Below are 18,326 nucleotides of genomic sequence, written 5' to 3'. Positions count from 1 at the left end.
ACATTTGAAAGACTGTAATCTATACTGATGACGGTTAAAGAACCAGAAACACGTGTCTAGAGATCAGCACTATCTGCGCCAACTGTGGCGAAACACTCAAACACTCTTGAAGCAAGCAAGTAACCAAAACTGCATTTACCACAATGCCAGAGGTGAACCTTGCTGGGAGGTGAAGCGGTATGCTCCCACGCCTGTTCCTGTTTAATAGTTCTCCCTTGAGTCATTGAGCTGAAGAGCTGGTGGATGAAGCACCTGCATGCGTGTGAGAGGTACCTGATTTGAGAAAGATGTTGGCAGCCTACTCAGCAAACCCCAAATTTCAAAGACTGTAATCTCTAATGATGACGGTTAAAGAACCAAAAACACGTGTCTAGAGATCAGCACTATCTGCGCCAACTGTGGTGAAACACTCGAACACTCTTGAAGCAAGCAAGTAACCAAAACTGCATTTACCACAATGCCAGGGGCGAACGTTACTGGGAGGTGAAGCGGTGTGCTCCCACCCCTGTTCCTGTTTAATAGTACTCCCGTGAGTCATTGAGCTGATGAGCTCGTGGATGAAGCACCCACATGCCTGTGAGACGTACCTGACCTGAGAAAGACATTGGCAGCCTACTCAGCAAACCCCACATTTGAAAGACTGTAATCTCTACTGATTACGGTTAAAGAACCAGAAACACGTATCTAGAGATCAGCACTATCCGAGCCAACTGTGGCGAAACACTCGAACACTCTTGAAGCATGTAAGTAACTGAAACTTCATTTACCACAATGCCAGGGGCGAACCTTGCTGGAGGTGAAGCGGTGTGCTCCCACCCCTGTTCCTGTTTAATAGTACTCCAGTGAGTCATTGAGCTGACGAGCTTGTGAATGAAGCACCTGAATGCCTGTGAGAGGTACCAGACCTGAGAAAGATGTTGGCAGCCTACTCAGCAAACCTCAAATTTGAAAGACTGTAATCTATACTGATGACGGTTAAAGAACCAGAAACACGTGTCTAGAGATCTGCACTATCTGCGCCAACTGTGGCGAAACACTCGTACACTCTTGAAGCAAGTAAGTAACTGAAACTTCATTTACCACAATGCCAGGGGCGAACCTTGCTGGGAGGTGAAGCGGCGTCCTCCCACCCCTGTTCCTGTTTAATAGTACTCCCATGAGTCATTGAGCTGATGAGCTCGTGGATGAAGCACCCGCATGCCTGTGAGAGGTACCTGACCTGAGAAAGATGTTGGCAGCCTACTCAGCAAACTCCACATTTGAAAGACTGTAATCTCTACTGATGACGGTTAAAGAACCAGAAACAGGTGTCTAAAGATCAGTACTATCTGCGCCAACTGTGGCGAAACAGTCGAACACTCTTGAAGCAAGCAAGTAAATGAAACTGCATTTACCACAATGCCAGGGGCGAACCTTGCTGGGAGGTGAAGCGGCGTCCTCCCACCCCTGTTCCTGTTTAATAGTACTCCCATGAGTCATTGAGCTGATGAGCTCGTGGATGAAGCACCCGCATGCCTGTGAGAGGTACCTGACCTGAGAAAGATGTTGGCAGCTTTCTCAGCAAACACCACATTTGAAAGACTGTAATCTCTACTGATGACGGTTAAAGAACCAGAAACACGTGTCTAGAGATCAGCACTATCTGCGCCAACTGTGGGGAAACACTCGAACCCTCTTGAAACAAGCAAGTAACTGAAACTGCATTTACCACAATGCCTGTGTGAAAAACTTGCTGGGAGGTGAAGCGGTGTGCTCCCACCCCTGTTTCTGTTTAATAGTACTCCTGTGAGTCATTGATCTGACGAGCTCGTGGATGAAGCACCCACATGCCTGTGAGAGGTACCAGTCCTGAGAAAGATGTTGGCAGCCTAACTCAGCAAACCCCAGATTTGAAAGACTGTAATCTCTACTGATGACGGTTAAAGAACCAGAAACACTTGTCTAGAGATAAGCATTATCTAGGCAAACTGTGGCGAAACACTCGAACACTCTTGAAGCAAGTAAGTAACCGAAACTGCATTTACCACAATGCCAGGGGTGAACCTTGCTGGAGGTGAAGCGGTGTGCTCCCACCCCTGTTCCTGTTTAATACTACTCCCATGAGTCATTGAGCTGATGAGCTAGTTAATGAAGCACCTGCATGCCTGTGAGAGGTACCTGACCTGAGAAAGATGTTGTCAGCCTACTCAGGAAACCCCACATTTGAAAGACTAATCTCTACTGATGACGGTTAAAGAACCAGAAACACGGGTCTAGAGATCAGCACTATCTGCGTCAACTGTGACAAAACACTTGAACACTCTTGAAGCAAGCAAGTAACCAAAACTACATTTACCACAATGCCAAAGGCGAATTTTGCTGGTAGATGAAGCGGTGTGCTCCCACGCCTGTTCCTGTTTAATAGTACTCCAGTGAGTCATTGAGCTGACGAGCTTGTGAATGAAGCACCCGCATGCCTGTGAGAGGTAACAGACCTGAGAAAGATGTTGGCAGCCTACTCAGCAAACCCCAAATTTGAAAGACTAATCTCTTCTGATGACGGTTAAAGAACCAGAAACACGTGTCTAGAGATCAGCACTATCTGTGCCAACTGTGGCGAAACACTCGAACACTCTTGAAGCAAGAAAGTAACTGAAACTGCATTTAAAACAATGCCAGGGGCGAACCTTGCTGGTAGGTGAAGTGGTGTGCTCCAACCCCTGTTCCTGTTTAATAGTACTCTTGTGAGTCATTGAGCTGACGAGCTCGTGGATGAAGCATCCGCATGCCTCTGAGAGGTACCTGACCTGAGAAAGATGTTGGCAGCCTACTGAGCAAACCCCACGTTTGGAAGACTGTAATCTCTACTGATGACGGTTAAAGAACCAGAAACACGTGTCTAAAGATCAGCTCTATCTGCGCCAACTGTGGCGAAACACTCAAACAGTCTTGAAGCAACAAGTAACCGAAACTGCATTTACCACAACGCCAGGGGTGATCCTTCCTAGGAGGTGAAGAGGTGTGCTCCCACCCCTGTTCCTGTTTAATAGTTCTCCAGTGAGTCATTGAGCTGACGAGCTCATGGATGAAGCACCCGCAAACCTGTGAGAGGTACCTGACCTGAGAAAGATGTTGGCAGCCTACTCAGCAAACCCCAAATTTCAAAGACTGTAATCTCTACTGATGAGGGTTAAAGAACCAGAAACACGTATCTAGAGATCAGCACTATCCGAGCCAACTGTGGCGAAACACTCGAACACTCTTGAAGCAAGCAAGTAACCAAAACTGCATTTACCACAATGCCAGGGGCGAACGTTACTGGGAGGTGAAGCGGTGTGCTCCCACCCCTGTTCCTGTTTAATAGTACTCCCGTGAGTCATTGAGCTGATGAGCTCGTGGATGAAGCACCCACATGCCTGTGAGACGTACCTGACCTGAGAAAGACATTGGCAGCCTACTCAGCAAACTCCACATTTGAAAGACTGTAATCTATACTGATGACGGTTAAAGAACCAGAAACACGTGTCTAGAGATCAGCACTATCTGCGCCAACTGTGGCGAAACACTCAAACACTCTTGAAGCAAGCAAGTAACCAAAACTGCATTTACCACAATGCCAGGGGCGAACGTTACTGGGAGGTGAAGCGGTGTGCTCCCACCCCTGTTCCTGTTTAATAGTACTCCCGTGAGTCATTGAGCTGATGAGCTCGTGGATGAAGCACCCACATGCCTGTGAGACGTACCTGACCTGAGAAAGACATTGGCAGCCTACTCAGCAAACCCCACATTTGAAAGACTGTAATCTCTACTGATTACGGTTAAAGAACCAGAAACACGTATCTAGAGATCAGCACTATCCGAGCCAACTGTGGCGAAACACTCGAACACTCTTGAAGCATGTAAGTAACTGAAACTTCATTTACCACAATGCCAGGGGCGAACCTTGCTGGAGGTGAAGCGGTGTGCTCCCACCCCTGTTCCTGTTTAATAGTACTCCAGTGAGTCATTGAGCTGACGAGCTTGTGAATGAAGCACCTGAATGCCTGTGAGAGGTACCAGACCTGAGAAAGATGTTGGCAGCCTACTCAGCAAACCCCAAATTTGAAAGACTGTAATCTATACTGATGACGGTTAAAGAACCAGAAACACGTGTCTAGAGATCTGCACTATCTGCGCCAACTGTGGCGAAACACTCGAACACTCTTGAAGCAAGTAAGTAACTGAAACTTCATTTACCACAATGCCAGGGGCGAACCTTGCTGGGAGGTGAAGCGGCGTCCTCCCACCCCTGTTCCTGTTTAATAGTACTCCCATGAGTCATTGAGCTGATGAGCTCGTGGATGAAGCACCCGCATGCCTGTGAGAGGTACCTGACCTGAGAAAGATGTTGGCAGCCTACTCAGCAAACTCCACATTTGAAAGACTGTAATCTCTACTGATGACGGTTAAAGAACCAGAAACACGTGTCTAAAGATCAGTACTATCTGCGCCAACTGTGGCGAAACAGTCGAACACTCTTGAAGCAAGCAAGTAAATGAAACTGCATTTACCACAATGCCAGGGGCGAACCTTGCTGGGAGGTGAAGCGGCGTCCTCCCACCCCTGTTCCTGTTTAATAGTACTCCCATGAGTCATTGAGCTGATGAGCTCGTGGATGAAGCACCCGCATGCCTGTGAGAGGTACCTGACCTGAGAAAGATGTTGGCAGCTTTCTCAGCAAAGACCACATTTGAAAGACTGTAATCTCTACTGATGACGGTTAAAGAACCAGAAACACGTGTCTAGAGATCAGCACTATCTGCGCCAACTGTGGGGAAACACTCGAACCCTCTTGAAACAAGCAAGTAACTGAAACTGCATTTACCACAATGCCTGTGTGAAAAACTTGCTGGGAGGTGAAGCGGTGTGCTCCCACCCCTGTTTCTGTTTAATAGTACTCCTGTGAGTCATTGATCTGACGAGCTCGTGGATGAAGCACCCACATGCCTGTGAGAGGTACCTGACCTGAGAAAGATGTTGGCAGCCTTCTCAGCAAACCTCACATTTGAAAGACTGTAATCTCTACTGATGACGGTTAAAGAACCAGAAACACGTGTCTAGAGATCAGCACTATCTGCGCCAACTGTGGGGAAACACTTGAACCCTCTTGAAACAAGCAAGTAACTGAAACTGCATTCACCACAATGCCAGTGTGCAAACCTTGCTGGGAGGTGAAGCGGTGTGCTCCCACCCCTGTTCCTGTTTAATAGCACTCTTGTGAGTCATTGAGCTGACGAGCTCATGGATGAAGCATCCGCATGCCTGTGAGAGGTACCTGACCTGAGAAAGATGTTGGCAGCCTACTGAGCAAACCCCACGTTTGGAAGACTGTAATCTCTACTGATGACGGTTAAAGAACCAGAAACACGTGTCTAAAGATCAGCACTATCTGCGCCAACTGTGGCGAAACACTCAAACAGTCTTGAAGCAAGCAAGTAACCGAAACTGCATTTACCACAACGCCAGGGGTGATCCTTCCTAGGAGGTGAAGAGGTGTGCTCCCACCCCTGTTCCTGTTTAATAGTTCTCCAGTGAGTCATTGAGCTGACGAGCTCATGGATGAAGCACCCGCAAACCTGTGAGAGGTACCTGACCTGAGAAAGATGTTGGCAGCCTACTCAGCAAACCCCAAATTTCAAAGACTGTAATCTCTACTAATGAGGGTTAAAGAACCAGAAACACGTATCTAGAGATCAGCACTATCCGAGCCAACTGTGGCGAAACACTCGAACACTCTTGAAGCAAGCAAGTAACCAAAACTGCATTTACCACAATGCCAGGGGCGAACGTTACTGGGAGGTGAAGCGGTGTGCTCCCACCCCTGTTCCTGTTTAATAGTACTCCCGTGAGTCATTGAGCTGATGAGCTCGTGGATGAAGCACCCACATGCCTGTGAGACGTACCTGACCTGAGAAAGACATTGGCAGCCTACTCAGCAAACTCCACATTTGAAAGACTGTAATCTATACTGATGACGGTTAAAGAACCAGAAACACGTGTCTAGAGATCAGCACTATCTGCGCCAACTGTGGCGAAACACTCAAACACTCTTGAAGCAAGCAAGTAACCAAAACTGCATTTACCACAATGCCAGAGGTGAACCTTGCTGGGAGGTGAAGCGGTATGCTCCCACGCCTGTTCCTGTTTAATAGTTCTCCCTTGAGTCATTGAGCTGAAGAGCTGGTGGATGAAGCACCTGCATGCGTGTGAGAGGTACCTGATTTGAGAAAGATGTTGGCAGCCTACTCAGCAAACCCCAAATTTCAAAGACTGTAATCTCTAATGATGACGGTTAAAGAACCAAAAACACGTGTCTAGAGATCAGCACTATCTGCGCCAACTGTGGTGAAACACTCGAACACTCTTGAAGCAAGCAAGTAACCAAAACTGCATTTACCACAATGCCAGGGGCGAACGTTACTGGGAGGTGAAGCGGTGTGCTCCCACCCCTGTTCCTGTTTAATAGTACTCCCGTGAGTCATTGAGCTGATGAGCTCGTGGATGAAGCACCCACATGCCTGTGAGACGTACCTGACCTGAGAAAGACATTGGCAGCCTACTCAGCAAACCCCACATTTGAAAGACTGTAATCTCTACTGATTACGGTTAAAGAACCAGAAACACGTATCTAGAGATCAGCACTATCCGAGCCAACTGTGGCGAAACACTCGAACACTCTTGAAGCATGTAAGTAACTGAAACTTCATTTACCACAATGCCAGGGGCGAACCTTGCTGGAGGTGAAGCGGTGTGCTCCCACCCCTGTTCCTGTTTAATAGTACTCCAGTGAGTCATTGAGCTGACGAGCTTGTGAATGAAGCACCTGAATGCCTGTGAGAGGTACCAGACCTGAGAAAGATGTTGGCAGCCTACTCAGCAAACCTCAAATTTGAAAGACTGTAATCTATACTGATGACGGTTAAAGAACCAGAAACACGTGTCTAGAGATCTGCACTATCTGCGCCAACTGTGGCGAAACACTCGTACACTCTTGAAGCAAGTAAGTAACTGAAACTTCATTTACCACAATGCCAGGGGCGAACCTTGCTGGGAGGTGAAGCGGCGTCCTCCCACCCCTGTTCCTGTTTAATAGTACTCCCATGAGTCATTGAGCTGATGAGCTCGTGGATGAAGCACCCGCATGCCTGTGAGAGGTACCTGACCTGAGAAAGATGTTGGCAGCCTACTCAGCAAACTCCACATTTGAAAGACTGTAATCTCTACTGATGACGGTTAAAGAACCAGAAACAGGTGTCTAAAGATCAGTACTATCTGCGCCAACTGTGGCGAAACAGTCGAACACTCTTGAAGCAAGCAAGTAAATGAAACTGCATTTACCACAATGCCAGGGGCGAACCTTGCTGGGAGGTGAAGCGGCGTCCTCCCACCCCTGTTCCTGTTTAATAGTACTCCCATGAGTCATTGAGCTGATGAGCTCGTGGATGAAGCACCCGCATGCCTGTGAGAGGTACCTGACCTGAGAAAGATGTTGGCAGCTTTCTCAGCAAACACCACATTTGAAAGACTGTAATCTCTACTGATGACGGTTAAAGAACCAGAAACACGTGTCTAGAGATCAGCACTATCTGCGCCAACTGTGGGGAAACACTCGAACCCTCTTGAAACAAGCAAGTAACTGAAACTGCATTTACCACAATGCCTGTGTGAAAAACTTGCTGGGAGGTGAAGCGGTGTGCTCCCACCCCTGTTTCTGTTTAATAGTACTCCTGTGAGTCATTGATCTGACGAGCGCGTGGATGAAGCACCCACATGCCTGTGAGAGGTACCAGTCCTGAGAAAGATGTTGGCAGCCTAACTCAGCAAACCCCAGATTTGAAAGACTGTAATCTCTACTGATGACGGTTAAAGAACCAGAAACACTTGTCTAGAGATAAGCATTATCTAGGCAAACTGTGGCGAAACACTCGAACACTCTTGAAGCAAGTAAGTAACCGAAACTGCATTTACCACAATGCCAGGGGTGAACCTTGCTGGAGGTGAAGCGGTGTGCTCCCACCCCTGTTCCTGTTTAATAGTACTCCCATGAGTCATTGAGCTGATGAGCTAGTTAATGAAGCACCTGCATGCCTGTGAGAGGTACCTGACCTGAGAAAGATGTTGTCAGCCTACTCAGGAAACCCCACATTTGAAAGACTAATCTCTACTGATGACGGTTAAAGAACCAGAAACACGTGTCTAGAGATCAGCACTATCTGCGTCAACTGTGACAAAACACTTGAACACTCTTGAAGCAAGCAAGTAACCAAAACTACATTTACCACAATGCCAAAGGCGAATTTTGCTGGTAGATGAAGCGGTGTGCTCCCACGCCTGTTCCTGTTTAATAGTACTCCAGTGAGTCATTGAGCTGACGAGCTTGTGAATGAAGCACCCGCATGCCTGTGAGAGGTAACAGACCTGAGAAAGATGTTGGCAGCCTACTCAGCAAACCCCAAATTTGAAAGACTAATCTCTTCTGATGACGGTTAAAGAACCAGAAACACGTGTCTAGAGATCAGCACTATCTGTGCCAACTGTGGCGAAACACTCGAACACTCTTGAAGCAAGAAAGTAACTGAAACTGCATTTAAAACAATGCCAGGGGCGAACCTTGCTGGTAGGTGAAGTGGTGTGCTCCAACCCCTGTTCCTGTTTAATAGTACTCTTGTGAGTCATTGAGCTGACGAGCTCGTGGATGAAGCATCCGCATGCCTCTGAGAGGTACCTGACCTGAGAAAGATGTTGGCAGCCTACTGAGCAAACCCCACGTTTGGAAGACTGTAATCTCTACTGATGACGGTTAAAGAACCAGAAACACGTGTCTAAAGATCAGCTCTATCTGCGCCAACTGTGGCGAAACACTCAAACAGTCTTGAAGCAACAAGTAACCGAAACTGCATTTACCACAACGCCAGGGGTGATCCTTCCTAGGAGGTGAAGAGGTGTGCTCCCACCCCTGTTCCTGTTTAATAGTTCTCCAGTGAGTCATTGAGCTGACGAGCTCATGGATGAAGCACCCGCAAACCTGTGAGAGGTACCTGACCTGAGAAAGATGTTGGCAGCCTACTCAGCAAACCCCAAATTTCAAAGACTGTAATCTCTACTGATGAGGGTTAAAGAACCAGAAACACGTATCTAGAGATCAGCACTATCCGAGCCAACTGTGGCGAAACACTCGAACACTCTTGAAGCAAGCAAGTAACCAAAACTGCATTTACCACAATGCCAGGGGCGAACGTTACTGGGAGGTGAAGCGGTGTGCTCCCACCCCTGTTCCTGTTTAATAGTACTCCCGTGAGTCATTGAGCTGATGAGCTCGTGGATGAAGCACCCACATGCCTGTGAGACGTACCTGACCTGAGAAAGACATTGGCAGCCTACTCAGCAAACTCCACATTTGAAAGACTGTAATCTATACTGATGACGGTTAAAGAACCAGAAACACGTGTCTAGAGATCAGCACTATCTGCGCCAACTGTGGCGAAACACTCAAACACTCTTGAAGCAAGCAAGTAACCAAAACTGCATTTACCACAATGCCAGGGGCGAACGTTACTGGGAGGTGAAGCGGTGTGCTCCCACCCCTGTTCCTGTTTAATAGTACTCCCATGAGTCATTGAGCTGATGAGCTCGTGGATGAAGCACCCACATGCCTGTGAGACGTACCTGACCTGAGAAAGACATTGGCAGCCTACTCAGCAAACCCCACATTTGAAAGACTGTAATCTCTACTGATTACGGTTAAAGAACCAGAAACACGTATCTAGAGATCAGCACTATCCGAGCCAACTGTGGCGAAACACTCGAACACTCTTGAAGCATGTAAGTAACTGAAACTTCATTTACCACAATGCCAGGGGCGAACCTTGCTGGAGGTGAAGCGGTGTGCTCCCACCCCTGTTCCTGTTTAATAGTACTCCAGTGAGTCATTGAGCTGACGAGCTTGTGAATGAAGCACCTGAATGCCTGTGAGAGGTACCAGACCTGAGAAAGATGTTGGCAGCCTACTCAGCAAACCCCAAATTTGAAAGACTGTAATCTATACTGATGACGGTTAAAGAACCAGAAACACGTGTCTAGAGATCTGCACTATCTGCGCCAACTGTGGCGAAACACTCGAACACTCTTGAAGCAAGTAAGTAACTGAAACTTCATTTACCACAATGCCAGGGGCGAACCTTGCTGGGAGGTGAAGCGGCGTCCTCCCACCCCTGTTCCTGTTTAATAGTACTCCCATGAGTCATTGAGCTGATGAGCTCGTGGATGAAGCACCCGCATGCCTGTGAGAGGTACCTGACCTGAGAAAGATGTTGGCAGCCTACTCAGCAAACTCCACATTTGAAAGACTGTAATCTCTACTGATGACGGTTAAAGAACCAGAAACACGTGTCTAAAGATCAGTACTATCTGCGCCAACTGTGGCGAAACAGTCGAACACTCTTGAAGCAAGCAAGTAAATGAAACTGCATTTACCACAATGCCAGGGGCGAACCTTGCTGGGAGGTGAAGCGGCGTCCTCCCACCCCTGTTCCTGTTTAATAGTACTCCCATGAGTCATTGAGCTGATGAGCTCGTGGATGAAGCACCCGCATGCCTGTGAGAGGTACCTGACCTGAGAAAGATGTTGGCAGCTTTCTCAGCAAACACCACATTTGAAAGACTGTAATCTCTACTGATGACGGTTAAAGAACCAGAAACACGTGTCTAGAGATCAGCACTATCTGCGCCAACTGTGGGGAAACACTCGAACCCTCTTGAAACAAGCAAGTAACTGAAACTGCATTTACCACAATGCCTGTGTGAAAAACTTGCTGGGAGGTGAAGCGGTGTGCTCCCACCCCTGTTTCTGTTTAATAGTACTCCTGTGAGTCATTGATCTGACGAGCTCGTGGATGAAGCACCCACATGCCTGTGAGAGGTACCTGACCTGAGAAAGATGTTGGCAGCCTTCTCAGCAAACCTCACATTTGAAAGACTGTAATCTCTACTGATGACGGTTAAAGAACCAGAAACACGTGTCTAGAGATCAGCACTATCTGCGCCAACTGTGGGGAAACACTTGAACCCTCTTGAAACAAGCAAGTAACTGAAACTGCATTCACCACAATGCCAGTGTGCAAACCTTGCTGGGAGGTGAAGCGGTGTGCTCCCGCCCCTGTTCCTGTTTAATAGCACTCTTGTGAGTCATTGAGCTGACGAGCTCATGGATGAAGCATCCGCATGCCTGTGAGAGGTACCTGACCTGAGAAAGATGTTGGCAGCCTACTGAGCAAACCCCACATTTGAAAGACTGTAATCTCTACTGATGACGGTTAAAGAACCAGAAACACGTGTCTAAAGATCAGCACTATCTGCGCCAACTGTGGCAAAACACTCAAACAGCCTTGAAGCAAGCAAGTAACCGAAACTGCATTTACCACAACGCCAGGGGTGATCCTTCCTGGGAGGTGAAGAGGTGTGCTCCCACCCCTGTTCCTGTTTAATAGTTCTCCAGTGAGTCATTGAGCTGACGAGCTCATGGATGAAGCACCCACATGCCTGTGAGAGGTACCTGACCTGAGAAAGATGTTGGCAGCCTACTCAGCAAACCCCAAATTTCAAAGACTGTAATCTCTACTGATGAGGGTTAAAGAACCAGAAACACGTGTCTAGAGATCAGCACTATCTGCGCCAACTGTGACGAAACACTCAAACATTCTTGAAGCAAGCAAGTAACTGAAACTGCATTTACCACAATGCCAGGGGCGAACCTTGCTGGGAGGTGAAGCAGTGTGCTCCCACCCCTGTTCCTGTTTAAAAATACTCCCGTGAGTCATTGAGCTGTCGAGCTTGTGGATAAAGCACCCACATGCCTGTGAGAGGTACCTGACCTGAGAAAGATGTTGGCAGCCTACTCAGCAAACCTCACATTTGAAAAACTGTAATATCTACTGATGACGGTTAAAGAACCAGAAACACGTGTCTAGAGATCAGCACTATCTGCGTCAACTGTGGCTAAACACTCGAACACTCTTAAAGCAAGCAAGTAACTGAAACTGCATTTACCACAATGCCAGGGTGCGAACCTTGCTGGGAGGTGAAGCGGAGTGCTCCCACCCCTGTTCCTGTATAATAGTACTCCCGTGAGTGATTGAGCTGACAAGCTCGTGGATGAAGCACCCGCATCCCTGTGAGAGGTACCAGTCCTGAGAAATATGTTGGCAGCCTACTCAGCAAACCCCAGATTTGAAAGACTGTCATCTCTACTGATGACGGTTAAAGAACCAGAAACACTTGTCTAGAGATAAGCATTATCTACGCAAACTGTGGCGAAACACTCGAACACTCTTGAAGCAAGTAAGTAACCGAAACTGCATTTACCACAATGCCAGGGGTGAACCTTGCTGGAGGTGAAGCGGTGTGCTCCCACCCCTGTTCCTGTTTAATAGTACTCCCATGAGTCATTGAGCTGATGAGCTCGTTAATGAAGCACCTGCATGCCTGTGAGAGGTACCTGACCTGAGAAAGATGTTGTCAGCCTACTCAGGAAACCCCACATTTGAAAGACTAATCTCTACTGGTGACGGTTAAAGAACCAGAAACACGTGTCTAGAGATCAGCACTATCTGCGTCAACTGTGACAAAACACTTGAACACTCTTGAAGCAAGCAAGTAACCAAAACTACATTTACCACAATGCCAAAGGCGAATTTTGCTGGGAGGTGAAGCGGTGTGCTCCCACGCCTGTTCCTGTTTAATAGTACTCCAGTGAGTCATTGAGCTGACGAGCTTGTGAATGAAGCACCCGCATGCCTGTGAGAGGTACCTGACCTGAGAAAGATGTTGGCAGCCTACTGAGCAAACCCCAAATTTGAAAGACTGTAATCTCTACTGATGACGGTTAAAGAACCAGAAACACGTGTCTAAAGTTCAGCACTATCTGCGCCAACTGTGGCGAAACACTCAAACAGTCTTGAAGCAAGCAAGTAACCGAAACTGCATTTACCACAACGCCAGGGGTGATCCTTCCTGGGAGGTGAAGAGGCGTGCTCCCACCCCTGTTCCTGTTTAATAGTTCTCCAGTGAGTCATTGAGCTGACGAGCTCATGGATGAAGCACCCGCAAACCTGTGAGAGGTACCTGACCTGAGAAAGATGTTGGCAGCCTACTCAGCAAACCCCAAATTTCAAAGACTGTAATCTCTACTGATGAGGGTTAAAGAACCAGAAACACGTGTCTAGAGATCAGCACTATCTGCGCCAACTGTGACGTAACACTCAAACATTCTTGAAGCAAGCAAGTAACTGAAACTGCATTTACCACAATGCCAGGGGCGAACCTTGCTGGGAGGTGAAGGAGTGTGCTCCCACCCCTGTTCCTGTTTAAAGATACTCCCGTGAGTCATTGAGCTGTCGAGCTTGTGGATAAAGCACCCACATGCCTGTGAGAGGTACCTGACCTGAGAAAAATGTTGGCAGCCTACTCAGCAAACCTCACATTTGAAAAACTGTAATATCTACTGATGACGGTTAAAGAACCAGAAACACGTGTCTAGAGATCAGCACTATCTGCGCCAACTGTGGCTAAACACTCGAACACTCTTAAAGCAAGCAAGTAACTGAAACTGCATTTACCACAATGCCAGGGGCGAACGTTACTGGGAGGTGAAGCGGTGTACTCCCACCCCTGTTCCTGTTTAATAGTACTCCCGTGAGTCATTGAGCTGATGAGCTCGTGGATGAAACACCCACATGCCTGTGAGAGGTACCTGACCTGAGAAAGATGTTGGCAGCCTACTCAGCAATCCCCACATTTGAAAGACTGTAATCTCTACTGATGACGGTTAAAGAACCAGAAACATGTGTCTAGAGATCTGCACTATCTGCGCCAACTGTGGCGAAACACTCGAACACTCTTGAAGCAAGCAAGTAACCAAAACTGCATTTACCACAATACCAGAGGCGAACCTTGCTGGGAAGTGAAGCGGTATGCTCCCACGCCTGTTCCTGTTTAATAGTTCTCCCTTGAGTCATTTAGCTGAAGAGCTGGTGGATGAAGCACCTGCATGCCTGTGAGAGGTACCTGACCTGAGAAAGATGTTGTCAGCCTACTCAGGAAACCCCACATTTGAAAGACTAATCTCTACTGGTGACGGTTAAAGAACCAGAAACACGTGTCTAGAGATCAGCACTATCTGCGTCAACTGTGACAAAACACTTGAACACTCTTGAAGCAAGCAAGTAACCAAAACTACATTTACCACAATGCCAAAGGCGAATTTTGCTGGGAGGTGAAGCGGTGTGCTCCCACGCCTGTTCCTGTTTAATAGTACTCCAGTGAGTCATTGAGCTGACGAGCTTGTGAATGAAGCACCCGCATGCCTGTGAGAGGTAACAGACCTGAGAAAGATGTTGGCAGCCTACTCAGCAAACCAAAAATTTTAAAGACTAATCTCTTCTGATGACGGTTAAAGAACCAGAAACACGTGTCTAGAGATCAGCACTATCTGTGCCAACTGTGGCGAAACACTCGAACACTCTTGAAGCAAGCAAGTAACTGAAACTGCATTTACCACAATGCCAGGGGCGAACCTTGCTGGTAGGTGAAGTGGTGTGCTCCAACCCCTGTTCCTGTTTAATAGTACTCTTGTGAGTCATTGAGCTGACGAGCTCGTGGATGAAGCATCCGCATGCCTGTGAGAGGTACCTGACCTGAGAAAGATGTTTGCAGCCTACTGAGCAAACCCCACATTTGAAAGACTGTAATCTCTACTGATGACGGTTAAAGAACCAGAAACACGTGTCTAAAGATCAGCACTATCTGCGCCAACTGTGGCGAAACACTCAAACAGTCTTGAAGCAAGCAAGTAACCGAAACTGCATTTACCACAACGCCAGGGGTGATCCTTCCTGGGAGGTGAAGAGGTGTGCTCCCACCCCTGTTCCTGTTTAATAGTTCTCCAGTGAGTCATTGAGCTGACGAGCTCATGGATGAAGCACCTGCAAACCTGTGAGAGGTACCTGACCTGAGAAAGATGTTGGCAGCCTACTCAGCAAACCCCAAATTTCAAGGACTGTAATCTCTACTGATGAGGGTTAAAGAACCAGAAACACGTGTCTAGAGATCAGCACTATCTGCGCCAACTGTGACGAAACACTCAAACATTCTTGAAGCAAGCAAGTAACTGAAACTGCATTTACCACAATGCCAGGGGCGAACCTTGCTGGGAGGTGAAGGAGTGTGCTCCCACCCCTGTTCCTGTTTAAAGATACTCCCGTGAGTCATTGAGCTGTCGAGCTTGTGGATAAAGCACCCACATGCCTGTGAGAGGTACCTGACCTGAGAAAGATGTTGGCAGCCTACTCAGCAAACCTCACATTTGAAAAACTGTAATATCTACTGATGACGGTTAAAGAACCAGAAACACGTGTCTAGAGATCAGCACTATCTGCGCCAACTGTGGCTAAACACTCGAACATTCTTAAAGCAAGCAAGTAACTGAAACTGCATTTACCACAATGCCAGGGGCGAACGTTACTGGGAGGTGAAGCGGTGTACTCCCACCCCTGTTCCTGTTTAATAGTACTCCCGTGAGTCATTGAGCTGATGAGCTCGTGGATGAAACACCCACATGCCTGTGAGAGGTACCTGACCTGAGAAAGATGTTGGCAGCCTACTCAGCAATCCCCACATTTGAAAGACTGTAATCTCTACTGATGACGGTTAAAGAACCAGAAACATGTGTCTAGAGATCTGCACTATCTGCGCCAACTGTGGCGAAACACTCGAACCCTCTTGAAGCATGTAAGTAACTGAAACTTCATTTACCACAATGCCAGGGGCGAACCTTGCTGGAGGTGAAGCGGTGTGCTCCCACCCCTGTTCCTGTTTAATAGTACTCCAGTGAGTCATTGAGCTGACGAGCTTGTAAATGAAGCACCTGAATGCCTGTGAGAGGTACCAGACCTGAGAAAGATGTTGGCAGCCTACTCAGCAAACCCCAAATTTGAAAGACTGTAATCTATACTGATGACGGTTAAAGAACCAGAAACACGTGTCTAGAGATCAGCACTATCTACGCCAACTGTGGCGAAACACTCAAACACTCTTGAAGCAAGCAAGTAACCAAAACTGCATTTACCACAATGCCAGAGGCGAACCTTGCTGGGAGGTGAAGCGGTATGCTCCCACGCCTGTTCCTGTTTAATAGTTCTCCCTTGAGTCATTGAGCTGAAGAGCTGGTGGATGAAGCACCCGCATGCCTGTGAGAGGTACCTGATCTGAGAAAGATGTTGGCAGCCTACTCAGCAAACCCCAAATTTCAAAGACTGTAATCTCTAATGATGACGGTTAAAGAACCAAAAACACGTGTCTAGAGATCAGCACTATCTGCGCCAACTGTGGCGAAACACTCGAACACTCTTGAAGCAAGCAAGTAACCAAAACTGCATTTACCACAATGCCAGGGGCGAACGTTACTGGGAGGTGAAGCGGTGTGCTCCCACCCCTGTTCCTGTTTAATAGTACTCCCGTGAGTCATTGAGCTGATGATCTCGTGGATGAAGCACCCACATGCCTGTGAGACGTACCTGACCTGAGAAAGACATTGGCAGCCTACTCAGCAAACCCCACATTTGAAAGACTGTAATCTCTACTGATTACGGTTAAAGAACCAGAAACACGTATCTAGAGATCAGCACTATCCGAGCCAACTGTGGCGAAACACTCGAACACTCTTGAAGCATGTAAGTAACTGAAACTTCATTTACCACAATGCCAGGGGCGAACCTTGCTGGAAGTGAAGCGGTGTGCTCCCACCCCTGTTCCTGTTTAATAGTACTCCAGTGAGTCATTGAGCTGACGATTTTGTGAATGAAGCACCTGAAGGCCTGTGAGAGGTACAAGACCTGAGAAAGATGTTGGCAGCCTACTCAGCAAACCACAAATTTGAAAGACTGTAATCTATACTGATGACGGTTAAAGAACCTGAAACACGTGTCTAGAGATCAGCACTATCTGCGCCAACTGTGGCGAAACACTCAAACACTCTTGAAGCAAGCAAGTAACCAAAACTGCATTTACCACAATGCCAGAGGCGAACCTTGCTGGGAGGTGAAGCGGTATGCTCCCACGCCTGTTCCTGTTTAATAGTTCTCCCTTGAGTCATTGAGCTGAAGAGCTGGTGGATGAAGCACCCGCATGCCTGTGAGAGGTACCCGATCTGAGAAAGATGTTGGCAGCCTACTCAGCAAACCCCAAATTTCAAAGACTGTAATCTCTAATGATGACGGTTAAAGAACCAAAAACACGTGTCTAGAGATCAGCACTATCTGCGCCAACTGTGGCGAAACACTCGAACACTCTTGAAGCAAGCAAGTAACCAAAACTGCATTTACCACAATGCCAGGGGCGAACGTTACTGGGAGGTGAAGCGGTGTGCTCCCACCCCTGTTCCTGTTTAATAGTACTCCCGTGAGTCATTGAGCTGATGAGCTCGTGTATGAAGCACCCACATGCCTGTGAGACGTACCTGACCTGAGAAAGACATTGGCAGACTACTCAGCAAACCCCAAATTTGAAAGACTGTAATCTCTACTGATTACGGTTAAAGAACCAGAAACACGTATCTAGAGATCAGCACTATCCGAGCCAACTGTGGCGAAACACTCAAACACTCTTGAAGCAAGCAAGTCACCAAAACTGCATTTAGCACAATGCCAGAGGCGAACCTTGCGTGGAGGTGAAGCGGTGTGCTCCCACGCCTGTTCCTGTTTAATAGTTCTCCCGTGAGTCATTCAGCTGGCGAGCTGGTGGATGAAGCACCCACATGCCTGTGAGAGGTACCTGATCTGAGAAAGATGTTGGCAGCCTACTCAGCCAACTCCACATTTGAAAGACTGTAATCTCTACTGATGAGGGTTAAAGAACCAGAAACACGTGTCTAAAGATCAGTACTATCTGCGCCAACTGTGGCGAAACAGTCGAACACTCTTGAAGCAAGCAAGTAAATGAAACTGCATTTACCACAATGCCAGGGGCGAACCTTGCTGGGAGGTGAAGCGGCGTCCTCCCACCCCTGTTCCTGTTTAATAGTACTCCCATGAGTCATTGAGCTGATGAGCTCGTGGATGAAGCACCCGCATGCCTGTGAGAGGTACCTGACCTGAGAAAGATGTTGGCGGCTTTCTCAGCAAACACCACATTTGAAAGACTGTAATCTCTACTGATGACGGTTAAAGAACCAGAAACACGTGTCTAGAGATCAGCACTATCTGCGCCAACTGTGGGCAAACACTCGAACCCTCTTGAAACAAGCAAGTAACTGAAAC

General features: G+C 47.7%; 1 protein-coding gene across 1 annotated transcript in view; it reads right to left on the bottom strand.

Moving 5' to 3' along the window:
• Positions 1-18,326, bottom strand: part of LOC146808472 (transient receptor potential cation channel subfamily M member 2-like) — a 2,315,843-nt gene that overhangs the window by 1,891,561 nt on the left and 405,956 nt on the right. The window lies entirely within an intron of this gene.

This window comes from Triturus cristatus, chromosome 8, assembly GCF_964204655.1.
Source record: "Triturus cristatus chromosome 8, aTriCri1.1, whole genome shotgun sequence".
Taxonomy (NCBI): domain Eukaryota; kingdom Metazoa; phylum Chordata; class Amphibia; order Caudata; family Salamandridae; genus Triturus; species Triturus cristatus.
This window is presented reverse-complemented; position numbering and strand designations above follow the sequence as displayed.